Source organism: Phalacrocorax carbo, chromosome 12, assembly GCF_963921805.1.
Source record: "Phalacrocorax carbo chromosome 12, bPhaCar2.1, whole genome shotgun sequence".
In the NCBI taxonomy this organism is placed as follows: domain Eukaryota; kingdom Metazoa; phylum Chordata; class Aves; order Suliformes; family Phalacrocoracidae; genus Phalacrocorax; species Phalacrocorax carbo.
In genome coordinates, this window is record NC_087524.1 from 19639204 (window position 1) to 19656843 (window position 17640).

Sequence of the window (17640 nt, forward strand, 5' to 3'; positions counted from 1 at the left end):
TCTGAAACCACAGGGCTGGCAGAGGCAGTGGCTGCGTTTGCGGCACGCTAGTGCAGCACCCAGCACTCCTGCCTTGCAGGATTTGATTAAACGTCTCTATGTAGTATATACTGCCACAATACTCACTACTTACTCCTGAATCCCTCAACAGAAAGTTCAAAACAGCAAGTGCAGCAACAGCAACAGCAAGACTACCAAAGGGACCCTGGATATCAACACTTTCCTTCGGGTGCCCACGCTAGACAACCAACACTAAACTCAAGACCACCCGTCTTTGAAACTCTTGCAAGTTCTTGGCTCCATATCTCTCGTAAGTAAAAAAAATAATAAAAGAAGCAACCAGATGAGTGCATCCTTACATCAAACACGTGGGATGCTCAGGGAGTACAGTGCTTCCTTTCTCTGAGCCACCTCCGCCTGGCAGTCTGTCTGCGAAGGCACCCCGCTCTGGCAGCGGTGCCCACCTCATACCCCGAGTTGTAAGCTGGCACTGCTGCATCAGCAGGTTGATGTAAGACATGAGCATGACGACACCCTCATCCCTGCCAGCACAGCCCACCTACAGGACATACAACTGAAGTGTCTCCAAGTCTGGAATACTAGCCTACACTGGAAATTTATTAATTCTTCTATAATCAGGATCAGACCATTAAATCTCACAGGAAGACCCAAGTGGCTGCACCGATGAGCAGCGACACAGGATGTTCTCCTTGGGCCCTGTCCCACAGTGACCAAACACTCCTGCAGGGCAATGGCTCGGTATCATGGAAGGCAGCCCGTTCCTTAGGGGACGCATGCCCACATCCCAGGGAAGATCCCAGCGGTGCACACCAGCCCACACCTCCGTGCCTCAGCTGAGGGCCAGAGGAGGAACCAAAAGCACTGCCTGGCACGAGACTCCACCGTTCACTCAGGATGGGCCTAGCTCACCTGCAGGACAGAGGCGAAGGCCCCCTTGCCCCAGTTGCACCCTGGTCCGGCAGACCAGGAGACTCAGCCCCCCACTAGCACACCAAATTCCCCCATATGGAACAAACACCCTGTGTTTCTCATTCTATCACAGACATCTCAAGCTTTTTTTCTGTCAAATCTCCCAGAGCCTGTCCTGGGAGCTCTCCCTCGACTGGGAACAGCAAAATGGAGCGGTTACACTCTTCTGTCTCCAGGAAATCTTTGGAGTTATAATTTGTCCTTATCTTAGTGTTTATATTTACAAGCCACTCATACATAAAAAGTCCTCGTCTGCATTGACTTATTTAGCAACATGAAGTAAAATAGCCTGAAGCTATTCATGTTGCTTAACGCACTTTTTTTTTTATGTAGATGATGCTCGGTGAAAAGGAATATTCAAAGGGGAAAACTGTGTTTTGTTGTAACACTTATTACTATCACCGTAGAAAATATGTTCTAACAAGTCTCCGAAGGGGGAAACACGTGTAATACCTTTAACAGCTCAGCTAATTCATCTTTTGCTGCCCGACTGCTGGAGAGATCTCAAATGGAAAGTCTCGGAATGGAAATGTGGAAAACCCCAGTTCTCGTGGTCTGAGATCTGTTCCCACCACACAATCTCTTTCCATCGGAGTGAGTCCTGTTTGTTTTCAGCACATAGCAATTTTACTCTACAAAAAAAAGAAAAAGAGTTCAAGAGTTCAAGGCTACGCCTCCATTCAGGCGTACACCCACAATGCAAACCGGCCTCTCCGTCCTGTAGCGAAGGCACTCCTCTCCCCACCACCTACCTACAAAAGGGTCTTGTCTGAGGGAAATGAGAAATGAAGGACGGAGCAGGATGCAAAGAACCATGGAGAGAAGGAGAGACCAGACTGGTGTTGTGGCATCGAGGACCAAGGAGGGCCTGGATCAAGAAATGGGTCAGGGATGAGGATGGAGGGTGGCTTTTGGAGTAAGCAAGGGTCTGGGGAGCCCTGGGGGACCCTCCCGCCCTTGGGGCTCCCCTCATGCAAAACTCATGCTCCAGACAACACCAAACACCACGGGGTCAGGCATAAGTGCAGTCAGGACGGAAATGTGTGAGTGTTCCCATGAAATCCCACGGGAGAGAGCTCAGAGGGACGCGGGGTGGCTCTGGGACAGCTCACCTGTTAAACACTGCCTCCTCCCTCCTCCCCCCATCCCTCCATCCCTGCCTCTCCCTCCACATCTTGCCTTTGCTGCTCTGGCAGCATCGCTCACACAGCTTAATTTCCAGAGGAGTGAAAGCAGAGGGAAGGAGGGAGCCAAGTGAGTGGAGAGAGGTTTAGATAACAGTAATAAATAAGACGAAATAATTCTCCTGCCACTAACTGGTAAGTCAGAGTATCCTCTGCAACCACCACAGGTTTGCATAATCTACACATCTTTCTTACAAGCCTTGCCAGCTCGCTGTAGCAAGGCTATTTTGGGATTTAACAACACTCAGGTTATTGACCTAAATTTATACAGGCTCATCTGGAGCCATAACGGTCCATTGTGTGCCGAGGCCTGCTCGGGATGCCTTAATACACAGATTATTGATGCAATGAACTGTGACGGCTCCTATAGAGCTGTTATGGTTTATTGTAGCAACACCTACTCGGGGTCCCTTTAATGCGCAGATCGGTGACACAATAGACAGAAACAGCCACTACTTGGGGATGCATTATCCCACGGATCACTGACATGACAGACCGCAATGGCTCCAGCCTCCTGACTTAATGCAGCGAGCAGGCAAACACGCCGAATCCCCAGGTTCCCAAATCCTGGGGAGCTGTGGACGGATGGCCGAGAGGTGCGGGGCCTGGCAGCGCGAGGACGCTGCCCCCTCCCCACCCAAACCGGCCAGCTCTGAGAGGTGACATCTGCAGAAAGTGATTTGCTACTGAAAATAAGGATTTATAACGAAAGCCCCGGTGGGACCAAACTTTTAGCAAGAACAGCCACAGGCCTGCATTCCAGATCAAGGCTAAAATCCTGTATGAGAAATATATGGAAATCAGCTAGAAAAAAAACAGGGTCCAATTTTCTGCATAAAAAAGGAAAGGAAAACATTTTATGTTCCAAAAGAATGCGAAGAAAGAGAGGGCAAGAGGAAAGCGCACAAATATCTACATATCTCCCTTCTTTTCCTCTTGAAGAACAAAAATAAACTGAAGAGGCTGAAAGCTAAGCATGGTTTAAAGAAAGTCCCTTGTGTAGGGAGACCTCAGGCTGAGAAAAGGAAAATTAAAACATTAACACTAACCAAGTGTTCGCAAACAGCAGCTAACAGTTCAAAAAGCTGCAGCTGGCTTTCCACTATCGCATGCATCTTCCCCACTATTTACCAGGAGGTTTTTTTAGTACTGGTGATACTTCACATCCAAAACACCAGTTAAAAATAGACTGTTCGTCCTCCAGTTTTAATCCTGCAGATTCCCTCTCCTCCTTTCCACCTCCCTGCATGCCTGCTGGCCCTCGTCCCACCCCTCCTGCCCCGCCATCAGCCATGGGTGATGGAGGAGGGAGGGGGGGGCTGCCTGGCCACAAGCCCGGGGTCCCCACTGCTGCCCCAGAACCTCACCCAACGCTGGGAGCATCCCTCTCTCATTTATTCCCAAAGCTGGTAGCAGGCTTTATTTGCAGGAATGAAGGCAGTGGGTCTATTCTGTATCTTGATTTCCCTTCCCACTTGTTTTTGCAGATGACTTGAATCTAATGCTTTAAAAAAAACGCACCCAACACAAATGTTTTCTCTATGGCCTTAAACCCTGCAATCAGCAGCTCAACTGGGAACATATAGAGAAAGAAATTCCTTTGTTATCCTGTAGCTACTTAAATGCTGAACCTTCAAAACCTCCTTGGGAAATAGGTCTGGTGAACGGCTGCCGCTACTGCAAGGAGCCCTGCACAAGAGAGACTCGAAAATCAATATCCTTCACCCAACTTATCAAATTTACCGAGGACATTTATACAGTATAATTAAATAGAAAAGAGATACAAATACAGAAGAGTATTTGCACGGCACTGCATAGCAATTGCATTATCCCTGGAACAGAGGACACTTGGACAAAAAAGCGGCAAAACACCATACATCAACCAAAGAAGCCGCAAGGAGCATGGGGAAGGGGTCCGCTCTCATTGCTCACAGGGAATGTTTAACATTTAAGTACTTGAAGACAGCTGCAAAATATACATCAGCATGTTCATCTAAGGCGTTTCTGCAGGTCCTGTTCAGTCAGCCAAAACAATGCCACCAGAATCACACCAGAGATGAATACGGTCCAAAACACTCAGTCACCTCTCAGGCTTGTGCAGGGTCTCCAACACCTGTTGGGGCACTTACCCCTCGCTGGTGTGGAAGCAAAGCAGACACTATTACGTTGGTTTTCAGCATATGAATGTACCAAGTAAAATTGATTTTGCCCAGTAATCCACTTGGTAAGTCAGTGATGTTTTCCACAATCAGCAGCCGTCTCTGCAGACTTGCAAGATAAAATCTTCTGTGCAAGGTGAAACCTGGGAAAGGCCGACTGCCAGCACAGGGCAAACTAAAACATCGCAGAAAAGTAAAACTAGATTATCTGGCTATTTGTTAAACAATTCTTCTCACAAGCGTTGTGTTACAAGTGTGCTTTGTGAACGCTCCTTGCTTTCAGGTAGAGCCAAAGAAGCTGGCTCCTCACTCAAAGTCCCTGCAAGCAGTACACTGCTGTAGATGCAACATCTCTCTTGCCACGTTGACCTCAAAACTAAAATAGCTCAGCGCGGTGCTGGACACACGCTCAGGTCTGAGTGCTGGTGAGCGTAAGGCAGGCGTGTTTGCAAAAGGTGCCCAACTACCGGCTTTCTTCCACTTCAGGCTCAAAGGTTTGACCCTCACGGTTGCCCACAACAATTAGGCATTGCCTAAATACACTGACCAATAAAAATCAGTATACAAGATGGGCAGGATTCTTACCGCTCAGATGGAGATGTTTAGGACACAATCATTTCATCCAACCAATGTGCTCAGGAAGACATCAGCAGATAACTTGCAGGATGGACTGTACGGGAGCTGACAGAGGACATGCACCACTGGAGCAGGGGCAGGTCGCACTGTACACGGCTCCCACAGCGTCTCAGCTGCCCCAGAAGCAGTGGTGCGACCGTTCAGCAACATCCATCGCTGCTCCCTCCCGGCATGCTGCTCCCCCCGCTGCCAGGCGCCACAGGCAGAGGGGAAATCTCAGCCATCCGCTTTGCAATATACTCATGGGGAGGAGTATCAGGTTAAAGGCTTCTTTGTTGCCTCTCTGGTGTCTTGATTTGTTAACGTGAATCACACTCCACTCAATTCTGAGCAATCCTTTATTAAAAATGCCCGTGAGTCATTTTCTCTAAACTTGAAACTATAAAAATGGTAATGTTTGGGTAGTACTTCGGAATTTTTAAGATTTTGCATACTTCTCTTCTTAATTGAACAGGAAAAGGAGGGTAACCTGACCCACAGAAAGAGCTTTTTTTTCTTTTTATTTGTCCTGCACAGACCCACTGCCCTGGATAGAAATCACAGCTCACAAAGTAAAACTTCTGAACATACTCCACTAAATACATATGAAGAGTAGAAACAACAAATACAAAAGAGAAAATATCTTTAAGGAAAGGCCAAAAGCCCCAAAAGTGAGAAGCTGGGAATCTCTTCCAACCTATATTCAGCATGGTATCAAAAAAAGTGTATCTAAAGGTAATTCCATTCACTTTAAATTAACATGTATCCCTTTCCAGATGGCGTAACTCAGTAACTAAAAATCATACTGGTATTTATTCATACCTTCAATGTCCCCCACCAGAAACCGAAAGATGGCTCTCTGAACTGAATGCCACTAACCCAGGAACACAAGCTGTGCACCACACAGCGCAGCAGATCAACTAGCCCTCAAGCACCACGGCTGTGCTTTTTTCATCCCAGACATGGAGACACTTCGCCCTGTTGATGGCACCAGATGAGACACTACTGCAACGCCAACTTTGGAAAAAGGTTCTTCACCAACATGCCAAGTTCCCAAACGGATTCATGGCAAGCACACCAGCCTGCCTCCCCATTTTTCTCCTCCATTACCTCACTCCAGAGCTTGTTCCCATGGTCCCCATGCAGGACTGGCAGAAGAAAGCAGGCTCTGGCCAGGAGAGAAACTTCCTTCAACTGCCTCCTGGATGAACTATCTGTCTCTGATATTCTTAGGCACACAAGTCATGCTCAGACTTGCATGTCCCTTGGCCCAAAGCAAATTAAAAGACTGCAGGAATGAGGAAGCTTTATTGCTTATTCCCACCACATTTGCTTCCCAAACTGCTTCAGTTCCTTCACAGATCCCACCCAGTACCATCTGCAGCAGCAGCAGATCTAGAAATATGGCAGGGAAGACCACGTGGCAAAAAAGCAACACCCAGGTGATACCCAAGCCGAGCAGCCTGTGACAGAGCTGAGATCACTTTGACTCCATTGTGCAGGACCAAGACCCATGGGGCAGCAGAGGGAGGAGGCACCAGCAGGTGCCAGGATGGCTCCAGGAATGCAGGGAGTGCTGAAGGAAAACCACACTTATGGTTCTCTCAGCTCCAACCTCAGCTCCGATGCTACCACCCTTTTACTGTTTGAGCTTGGAGGTGACTCCAAGACCCCTTTCATCCTGCTCAATCACCACAAACTGGGATAAGGGCAATGGACTTATTGCTCCAGCCGTGGAGTTACAAGTCCAACCTGTGTGAGGACTGCTAGGGAAAACATTATCAAGGGAAACGCATTTCCCCTGGGCTGCCTGATACAGCCCATCAGAGGAAACACCTGCCATCCTCCATGGAGGACAAAAATGAGGAGGAAGTGGTTGGTCCATCCAGAGAAAAGAAAGTCAGAAACATTAAAGGCACATGGGTCCTGACCAAGGCGGGAGACCCACTTCTGCAGGCGGGTCTCAGCAAAACAGGTTAAAAAAGCAGTTTTATAGACTGCTGAGTATGAAAACGGCAGCAGCCCACTTGATGAGGTCAGGGACTGAAGTGGCCTACGGTACTTTTAAGAGAAAACATCTGTTCATGTTAAAAGGTCAGCGGGAAATGAATGCTATTTACTTTGTCCTTATTGGTTAGGCCACCGCTCCTCGAAAGAGAACCACACATGGCTTAACTTAGCAGTGTTCACAAAAGGACGAAAGCCCTGTGGCAGCCATCCCACCGGCTGCCCACCTCAGAGGCCCCTCGGTGCACCCAGGAACCCCCCAGGCAATCCTTGGGAGAGGGCCGAGGGTGCCCATCCCCGCACAGGGCCATCACAGGCAGCCCCCCGGGACGCCCCACCGGCTCCCTCCCTCCTCATGGCCGTCACCCTGCACGCTTTGGGGCGGGGAGGGAAAAATCCTTCACGCTGCCTCAGGAACAAGCCGTTAAAATAAATCCGTCGACATAAAAGCAAAAAAACAAGAAGTTTCTTCTGAAAAACAGGAAGCGTTAGGTACATAGCAGCTTAAAATAGCGCCTGCTTGATTTGTTGACAAAACGCGGGTCCCGAGGGGTCGTGCCTTTTTATATTATTTTTGATTTTTTTTTTTTTTTTTCTGGACAGCCAGGCTCACCTCCACGGCTGCCCAGGGGCTGGCCTGCCCTCCGGCAGCAGGCTGGCGCTGCTCCCCACGGCCGCTCCGCCGGCCGGAGAAGGTCGATGGCGGCAGGCCCGGCCACGCTTCCTGTGAGCGGCGCGGGGGCTCCCACAGGAAGCCCTGACAGAAAACAACCGCCAGCGTGAATCAGGGCTTGCTCAAGTAAACAGAGGGAATATTTAAGGCTGGCACCCCTCGTTAAAACTCAGACTGAAGCTTTAAGCGCATAGGAAAGCCGTTTCGGACTTTGTCGCTCCCCAGCTGGCACTTTACGCATAGGAAAGTGCAGCGTTGGCCAGGCAGGATGAGGCACCGACACCTCAGGACAAGCTTAAAATGATAAGGCTCTGATCCCAAGCCCTATGTCGACAAAAAGTTCACAACCAAAAAATCACAGGATGGTGCCTTCTGCTGAACAGAAGAGGGAGGAAATTTTACGCTCCAGCTTTCCATCGAGTCTGTGTGACATTTTCCTATTGCTCCGTAACTCCCCAGCTTGGGCTCTGCCTCTCCTTCCCCACAATGCACCCTGCCCTCCTGATTCAGTCTGCAGAGGTGGAAAGCAGCAGCTTTTTTTGTCTTAATTTAAAAAAACCCAAAACATTAAAACAAGAACAACACTCTCAGATGATACAATGCAGACTAAAACGACCGTACTGAAGCGCAGGTCGAGATACTCTCCCTTTCCACAAACCCTGATCTACAGAACAAGGCTGCCCACGAGACCTGCCTGCCTTCTCCCTGCAACACACCACACCAGACGCAAAGGGGCCCCTATCGTGAATAGCTAATTATTGCACCACATTAAATTATTACCCAAATTAAGATTTGTGGGTTTTCCCCCAGCCTAACAATACGCCTTTGACAGCAGCACTGCAAATGCACTAGAGTAGGAGCAGCAGTCTAGCTCCATGTGCAATTAGGCCAGCATGTGGACCTTATTGCTCCTAAGGACTCTCATTTGATTTCCCGCACCACCAACTGGTGAGAAGTTTTCAAGTCTAAATACAGAAGAATTAGATCACTCTTTGGGGTGGTCGCATCTGGGGTTGGAAAACCAGATGGAGTGCGTTTTTCCGAGTCCTTTGTAATTGAACCAGCACACAAAGTTGCTAGGAAGCAGGCAAATACAATCACCGCTTTGGGGCAGCCTGCAGCAGAGTCAGTGCCGTGTCTGCCAACACTCGTAGGCACCATCTTAAGTGCTAGCAATGAAGAATGGTCTCACGGGCTGGGGTTTTTAAAATATCGCCGTGAACGTGGACCTACTGCAAGCATGCAGGAGCTCTGTGACTTCTGAACATAAACACACGCACCCACAGTCTTCTCACAGTGCCACCCAAGGAACCTGGGAGACGGATGGTTTCTTCAGTTCCCTAAAAATGCAGAGCTCGCAAGAGCAGGCTGTGAGACTGGGGAATGAAGGGGAGAGAGAGGGAGAGGAGGAGGGAGCAATAAGGAAGCATTTAAGCACAGAAATCCAACCAAGTACAGAGATGGCCACCACGCGTGCCATCGTGTCTTGCAGGCTGGACGGAGCCTGTGATGGGATAAGCAGTCTCTGGAGAGGCCAGCCACCACAGCCAGCTACGGCGGCCGCTGAAGGGGTTTGCTTCTGGCAAGGCCATACAGCAGGGCTTTGGGAGTGCCTCGTACCGGCAAGCGTCCGCCCCGGCTCTGCGTGCGGCACCAGATATACCCACGGACCATTCCCTGAGTTGGGACTGAGCTATGGACACTTTCCTTCCTGGCGACCAGGAAAGTGCATCTGACAGAGTACACAATGGTCACAAGTCTTTCCTAATCAAAACATGCTTTGTAGACCAAAGAGAGTGAGAGATGAAGTGGTTTTAATCAAAGTTTGGCCAGCAGCACTGCATACACACGCACAGAGATATACAGCCTAATAGGATAAGTAAATCCATCTCTGTGCAGCTACCTGGGACCTGTCTGGGAATCCACACCTCTGCTACATCTAATAGGATGAACAACTTCTTACATTGCTCCACCACTTCCAGCGAGGTGAACGGATTAAAAATGGCTGAAGGAACCCATCCAAATTTTCTGATGCAGCCTTCATTTAACTTCAGCTGTCTAATATTAACCAGCACAGCAGCGTCCTGCCCTGCTTGGCCATTTGGAGTGATGGCTGCAGGAATGTGGGAGCCAACAGCTATGCTGGAGAGCAGCGCCTGCTGCTTCTGAGTCCCCAGCACTTCTTCACGCCTCTCCTCTGCACAGGAGCAGGAGTCTGGTGGTCCAGGAGCTGCTCTAAATACCTGTGACAGCCCTGAGTTGGCACGTGTTTCTCCCCTGGAGCCAAACAGTATTGGTATGGACTGCTCCGAAAGGGCGCAGACTTTGCCAGGGAATGGCTGCTTTAGAGACAGAAATGGCATCTATTTTCCCTCGTCCTTAACCATGTGCTGGGTTTAAAAACCTGTGGGTTTAAAGACCTTCTTATCAGCAGCTAACACAGAGCACGGCTCCACACGGTGCAGGAAATGTACCGAAACCCCACTTTCCTTCCCTGCTTCCCCCCCACCCCGCCTTGGAACTCAGAACATGCGATAATAAAGTCACAAGTCAAACCATAATAATGAGACAGAGAAAAATTTCTCCACCAAGTGCTGAGTTTGCAACTGGAGGAGCACTAGCAACCAGGCATCCCTCGGGCAGGGGCAGCGGGCAGGTGGTGTGGGAGGGCTGCGCCTGCTCCTCCCACCAAACACCCTCAAAGCACAGCAATCTGGAAATCAATTAGTAATTCAAGCCTAAGCAGAGCACTTTTAAATATTTTTTCGGGACTTTTTAAGAAGGAAGCAACAAGTAGAAAAAGAAATAAATGTCTAGAGTCAGCACTTCACGACTCAATACATAAATGACTCACTCTTATGAACATGGCCTGCATATAAACATTCACCCCAAAAATAATCCTCCGTGCAATACCGAATCAGAAGAGCAAAGTGGTAGGGAGATCAGAGAGATTACTGGCAGAAAGAAGAGGCAACGGGTGGCGAGGAAGCTGTGAGGAAAGGAGGCCCTATAGAGAAATTCCCCTTGAAGAGATCACGCAAGCACCTGGCTCCGCTGTTTTATCAATTTTTTGTTTTTCAGACAGTCCACAGGTTTTGTGCACAAAACCACAGTAACTTTGCAGTAGGCTTTTCTTTTTGCAAACTGAGAATTGCTGGCATTTTGAATTGGTGTTTGAGGAGTACTCTGCTTTTTAAAGGGTATTATTTAATAGGCGTTTTAATCTTAAAAAAATTAAAAGCATATTTTCCTTTGAAGCCGCAAAGCTGACACCTTTCGCACTGCTTTTTTTACATACAATTCTACATTGGCTGGGCTTTTTCTTCTCAAGCTGGTTTTAGCCAGGCCAGCCTTCCTTTCTGCATCCGTATTTCTGCTGCCTAAATATCTGTGGGTATAATGCTACACAGCTACTCCAGACCCACTTTTCCAACTGTGGCTACAATGAACGCCTCCACAGCCCTGGAGCATCTGGAGCCACTGGGATTTTTGAAATAACATGATGAAATATCTGGGTGACTACACGGCCAATTTTAAGCAGCCAATTTGAAATTTCTGGCTGGTAGTGTGCCAAGGGAGTGCAAGGTTCAAAAGCTGGCCATCACACAATGTGTTTTACAATGAATTTGGACTGTTTTTCTAACCCAGCTGTCTTGTTTAAAAACCAATGTAACCCTCCAAGGTATACAAATAATTAATTTCAACCCAAGCTCTAAAGCAGCAGCTCCCAAACTTTCTTTCCCGGCTGCGACCTCATTTTACAGACCAGTAACTCTGTGCAACCCCAAACAGCAGAATAAATATCGGACAAAATGAAATTTCTGTCAGGCTCATGACCTCGTTCATAACTTCCCAAAACTTCATTTCGGGGCCATCACCCCACTTTAGGAACTGACACAGCTGTAACACCAATGATGTCTGAACCACACACCCACCTACAGACACAAGCTGGCAGTGCTCACGGAGCCACCAGTAGCTCCAAGGCCTGAGATGGGAGACCAACACCCGAACTGCAAGACTCAGGAGCTACGTGCACCATCCCCGCTCATCCTTTGTGGTCCTGGGCTTACCTTAGAGACTCTCTGTGCTGCTGCAACAACAGCAATGAAGATGCCTCAGAACAAAACCCTCATTTACCCCACAGGCCCAACAATGTCCATGGGGTTTTGCCCGGCTGCACCCAAACCCACCCCATGGCCCAGCTCTCTTCAGCCAGTTTCACAAATGGCAAAAACAAAAATGTGGATGTTACTTAACAGCATCATAAATAAATGCCCTTTGAATTACCTCCCTTGGTATTTTTCATTGCTACAAGACAAATTTTAGCTTTAGGGGAACTACGCTGCTTTTTGTACGCTGCTGAGGATGCAGTCAGTTTACAGACATAAATTACGAAGTAAAGTGACCTGCTACCGCTATGTAAATCTGGTAGCAGGAGCTAAGATCAGAATTAAGGCATTTTCGGTTCCCAGATCAGATCCTACACAATTACAGGCTTGCAGCCAACTGTACAAATGGGACCTTTCCAGGCTGGGTATCAGAGACCAGAGAGGGGAAAACAAACAACCAGAATTGTTTCAGAAACGCTTATCTCCTCATCTCTAACCCCAAGTTCATGATTTTGGCATCATCCCTGATGGTGGTGAGTTAACAGAATAAAAAAGGCAACCAGCAAGTTTGTGCAGAACGGAGGGGCAAAGCGAGACAGATCCTGGGGACAGATGTTTTTTGCCATCTGCCATCTTTTTGACATGTATTTTAAAAGATGAGAAATCCCCAAAAAGGTTTAACTAGCAGGCTGGATTGTGAGCTGGAGCAGCACAGCCTGCAAAGCGCCATTCCCTCCGCGCACACCCTGCTTCCCAGGCCCGCAACCTGAACATTAAATATTAGGATATTCCCACACATGTGCAGAAAACCAAGGGTAAAAATTTAGCCCTTTGGCTCCCTATTGCCATTAAAATTAATTGCCACATAAAATTGCTGATTCCTACCAAATGAAGCTATACAATTTATCAACTCAAGGATAGCGCAAACTCACTAGTGGTTTAAATACATTACCTGAGTTATTACTAAATTTCGCACCAGTGACAGTTTTATGGATAATGTAGGTTTTATAAATTCATTAGTATGGGACTAACTTTCAAAGTAAACAAAGACATTAAACAAACATCGCAATGCTGTGTTTACATGCAAAATAGATTTTCCTTTCCTCTCCAAAGCCACGCTGGGATACTTGGAGGAAAAATATGAAAGCTGCTCTGCTGTAACGCTTCGTGAAGGGAAAACGTGGCTGTTCATTAGCATCCGAGTCAGCGAGGGCTGAGCTCAAACTCGTGTTCTTCCCTGCTGCTGACCTAATACGTAGCAGGTCACTCGTCGTGCTTCTGATTCAGCCTCCCCAGGCTCTTAAATTGTTGAAGCATCATTTCTGTACCACAGAAGGAGACTGGACCTGCTCCAGAGCCCTTTGCAGTCCATGGCATCTTTCCACTGATTCCAAGGGGCTTTAAATCAATGACGTTACATGGCTTAATTAAAGGGATGCTGTCACCTGGAATCTACTCCATTGCAACCAAAGTTAAAACCAGTTTCGGGACCAACACCTGGGTGAATCCCCCTGCCCTTTTCCCATTTTCCCTCTCAACTGACATAGGAAACACTTGCCAAGCTGACAAAGGACCTGAACGCATGGCAGAAAGAGAAAAATTGCATCTATATGACTTGCTGTCAAATCATAGGAGGCACTGAAAAAAAGAGGAAAAGCATTTTTCGGCCTTTCTTACAACTTACAACAACAGACGTTAACACCAATTTCAGAAGGAAGTACGAATTTTAAGCTGATACTGCTTCTTCTGTGAGAAATCTTATGATGGAGCTGTTTTAACCCATACTTGCTGGAAGAAATGACTAATATTGCTATTAAAAAAAAAAGAGATTGTAGGAAAAAAAGCTGTTTTTCTCCACTTGCCATTCTGTTTACTCTGTGCATTTATCACCAGCATGTGTAGAAGCAGTCTCACTCTTTCCCCCGTGCAGGCAGTGAGTTAGTCACACTTTCCCCTGTTGTGTAGCATCTTTAGTCAGCAGCAGGGAAGTGATAAAGATGAAAAAAACTAAATAAACCCAGGAAAATGCAATTGTAAAAAACATAGAAATTAGCAGGAGGTCCTTGTAGGGAAATGTAATATTTAAATCGATTTCACTTGCTTTAATTTAGGAGATCGCAATCTGGGAAGGAGCTCGATGCCTCTCCATGCAGGCTTTCCTCCGAAGGAAATGCACGGAGGGTATAGGAGAGGGAGGACAAGGATGGAGGAGAGGCAGCATATGGGTGTGGGAGCAGAGCTATAGGAGGTGCAGAGCTCCAGGACTTGCAACGCTGCAAAGAGAGCAGGCTGTGAGCAACAGGGGAAAGGTCTCCAAGCCCCAGCACCTCTTTACTGGCAGGGTGAGCCAGGGGAACCCCTCGGTCCCTCCTCCTCCAGCCTCCCGCTCCCACGTTCACCCTGGGAGAAGGAGGCAGGACAACTGGAGCCAACCTTCATACAATGCTCAGCGAAACCTCTTTACACAGCACCTTAACTGGAAGATAACATGATAATCTGCACCAGACATGGCAAAAATGTTTGTTAGCTTTCAGAAACTGAGAGAAAAATCGCTACCAGAGAACAGACTTTGTAAAAACCGGAGTAAGTCACAGCTTCCAACCCTAGCAGTGCATTCATTTATGCTCACCAGGTGTCAAATAAATAGCCTGCAGCAGGAACAGCCCAAGTTTTGTGACCAGAGTAATGTAATTATGCACTGTTGCTTCGTTCTTGGGGGTCTACTTATTTAAAATGCATTAAAGAAATAAATCACTGTTGATTGTCCCATCCCCCTTTCCTTTTAAGCTAGGCTGGGGCAATAAATCTACAAAAAGAGTGACTCCTGTTTTAAATAAAACCAACAAAAGCAGTAACAATGAGAGGCTCCCAAACTTCATTTCCAAAGTCACAGCCTCGCTTATTTTTCCATTAAATTATTTACTACAATAGACACATGAAGTGGCAAGTATACCAAATGACCCTAACATACCTCTACAAAATTATCATCCTGAACTATCTGGAACCATGGTGTTCTGGCAGCTGGATGGTTTTCCAGTCTCAGGACCTACCCTTGACTATAAAAAAGGCAGAGGCAGAGCTGGGGTAGTTGCAAATCTGCACTGACCTGCTCTCATGTAACGTAGAAAAGACAAGGTAGGGTCCTGCCTTGAACGCTCTGAGGTCCAAGTCCTGCAGACGCCTGCTATGCGGGACCAGGACTGGCTCCATCACTGCAGAGGCTGCTCGCAGCAGCACGGGCACATGGGATGAACACCAGTGAGTTCAACCAGAATGAAGGGAAGAAAGGACTCATTTATAGATGCCATGAGCTGAACCCGTTAGCTTTATTAGTTTCGCCAACATGCGCGCGTGTGCAAATACACCTACAGTCATGCCTCTGAATGATGGTGTCGATGTTTCAAGGTGTCCAGGAGATGGGGGAAGAAAGAGGGGGCGAGGTTGCTTTCACTGCCGCTGCACCGCGGTTTTGGGCAGCAGCACAGGGCGCAAGTCCCATCGCTCTGATCCAGGGCTGCCCGCACCATCCTCCTGTCCCTCAACTCAAACCACATTATTGGAAAGCACCCTCCTGGCTCTGTGAGGATAGGGCTTGAATTATCACCAAATGGTATGACGCTTCTACACAAAACCAACCAAGCCAAACCCGAGGTGCCCCCAACGCAGACCCCAGCCAGCTGGGGTTTGGAAATGATTTAGCCCACGCTCAGACAGGCCTTCCCAACACAAACGGTCCTGACCTCTTTCTAGGAAAGCCCTAAGTCACCAGCAACACAACCCAGAAGAAAACCACTTAAAAACATGCTTGTAGAGAAAGATGCTTCTCAGTTACTTCTTTCCTGCTCTGGTGTTAGTCACCAACCTGTAGAAGTATACTGCACTGACTGAATTGAGCCTGGCCAGGCACTTCCGTGAAATATTTAAAGAAAAAATGGCCAGCAAGAGGCTGAGCAATCTCATGCGAGCGTTTCTGTCACTGACACAAATCTTAATTCTCTAAGGATCGTCTCACATGCCAATGTGAAGCTCAGTAAGGGATGAGGTTTTTAATCTAATCTGCTTTCAAAATAATTTTGTTGGCATTGATTGTGCTGAATTGTATCTATGGGAAAGAATTTAAAGTAAGAGCAAATACATACATATATGACCCAGACAAGTAGGTGTCTCTTACCATTACTGTTAGCTGATAATAACAAAGAACAACAATCTCAATATTAACATTATGTAAAATTACCCAGTCTCAGGAGCTGGCACACAGCTGTGTTTTTAAAAATTATTCCAACACAATATTAAGCAAAATTCTCAAAAGCGGCCTGGATTTAAAATTCTTTTCTTGACTCTGCCCCTATTCCCCTAGAAAACAACCCCTAAAATCTCAGCTGTCTGTAAGCCCAGCTGTTTCCTGGCTTTTCTATGCAAATTGTTCTCCCTGGATTTTATTGTGTGCATGTATATGTCTCTTAAAATGCACTCCAGTTTGAATTAGGGGCCCTACTTCCATCAAAGGGAATTCTTGTAAAATAAACTTCATTCTCCCAGTATCTGACACGGAATTATTATCCCATAACTCATGGGTGTCCTAGTGGTTCTGTATTAAACATGGCCCCGAAAAAGTCCCAGTGGGAAAAGCACATGAAAGGACACGAAGAGTCATGCGAATGTTAACCTGCAAAGCAAGGAATCTCACATCTCCTCGCCAACCTGCAAAGCACTTAACATCTGTCTGGGTGAGGACATGCCTGTTGCCTCACTTCTGAAACTTCACCTATCAGGATTAACTAAGCACCGATTACATTATTGTGTAATTAGGTTAAATTAAAACTCAGCTTAAAGCAGAGAACACTTTCTTTTCAAGTCCAATCAAAACCATTCTAAATTCTCAGTTTGATATTGGCATCTCCCTCCAGCATGACAAATTTAAAACCGTTACCATATGACAGCAGGAAAACCAGAAAGCAAAAGTTACTGCGGTAGCTGCGCAGAAAGCTCACAAACGATTACCTGAAAATGATGAAATCTCTGCTGCTGGTTTTCACGCATGTTCCCCACCCCAGTTTCCCACTGGCTTTCTGGCTTCTTCTCACCACACTGAACACAAAAAAGAAACTCAAATGGTAAAAAGTTGCCCAAGTTATTCCCGCCCCCCCCCCCAAATCTGCTATAAAACTGCTTCAGCCGAATGCCCTACCATCCGCACCTGTTGGTTCCCAACCATCCATCCTCACTGACCTTTTGTTCAGAATGTGCTTGAGTTTTGTTTCCAACAGAAACATATGCACGTTGCACAGCAAACACCTGCAGGAACTCCCAAAACCTAGAAATACCTACAATTCTTGAGGATTCTTTTAAAAGACTGCAGATTCTTTAACCAACTGCACCTATTCGGCTCACCCTACAAAACAGCATTCGCTATCAGCCCTCTCATTCGGATAGCCAAGGCTGCGCTGTACCTCAAAATACATATAATCCTGTATCATCAACAATGAAATAGTCTAATTCATCTTATTTATCAAATTCCAGCCTTAGGCCAAAGTATTTTTATGGTCAAACCAGAAACACCATTAGACTCACAACAACCACTGCCCTGACACGCTCCTACGGTGCCGGCCGAAAGAGTTTTCTTACATGGGGCTTGAATATTTTACGCGCAGACTTGCAGTATCTGACACAAATACTGTCCTCAACCGCAGAGACGAACCTGTGCGATATTCACGCTTCATTCGCTACGCGCGAGTCGCAAATGTGCACACACCATCCGAGGGCAGAATCTGCCCCGCACTGTTTAGTAACTAAATGGTAGTCTGTGGTAATAAAATATTTACTATGCTCAACACAATACTGCAATTGAATTGATGTACTTCCTCCCCTATCCATCAGAGTACACTGAAAGCCCTCTTTAACTT

General features: G+C 47.1%; 1 protein-coding gene across 2 annotated transcripts in view; it reads right to left on the reverse strand.

Annotated features, from left to right (window-relative positions):
* The window catches only part of CTBP2 (C-terminal binding protein 2), a 145112-nt gene that overhangs the window by 72351 nt on the left and 55121 nt on the right, over window positions 1-17640 (reverse strand). Inside the window, exon 2 of one of the 2 annotated variants that reach the window (XM_064464363.1) lies at window positions 1444-1622. The exons of the other annotated variant lie outside the window; for it this stretch is intronic. The gene's annotated coding sequence lies outside the window, so the exon portion shown is untranslated. The remainder of the gene's footprint in view (window positions 1-1443; window positions 1623-17640) is intronic. 2 annotated transcript variants of the gene reach the window in all.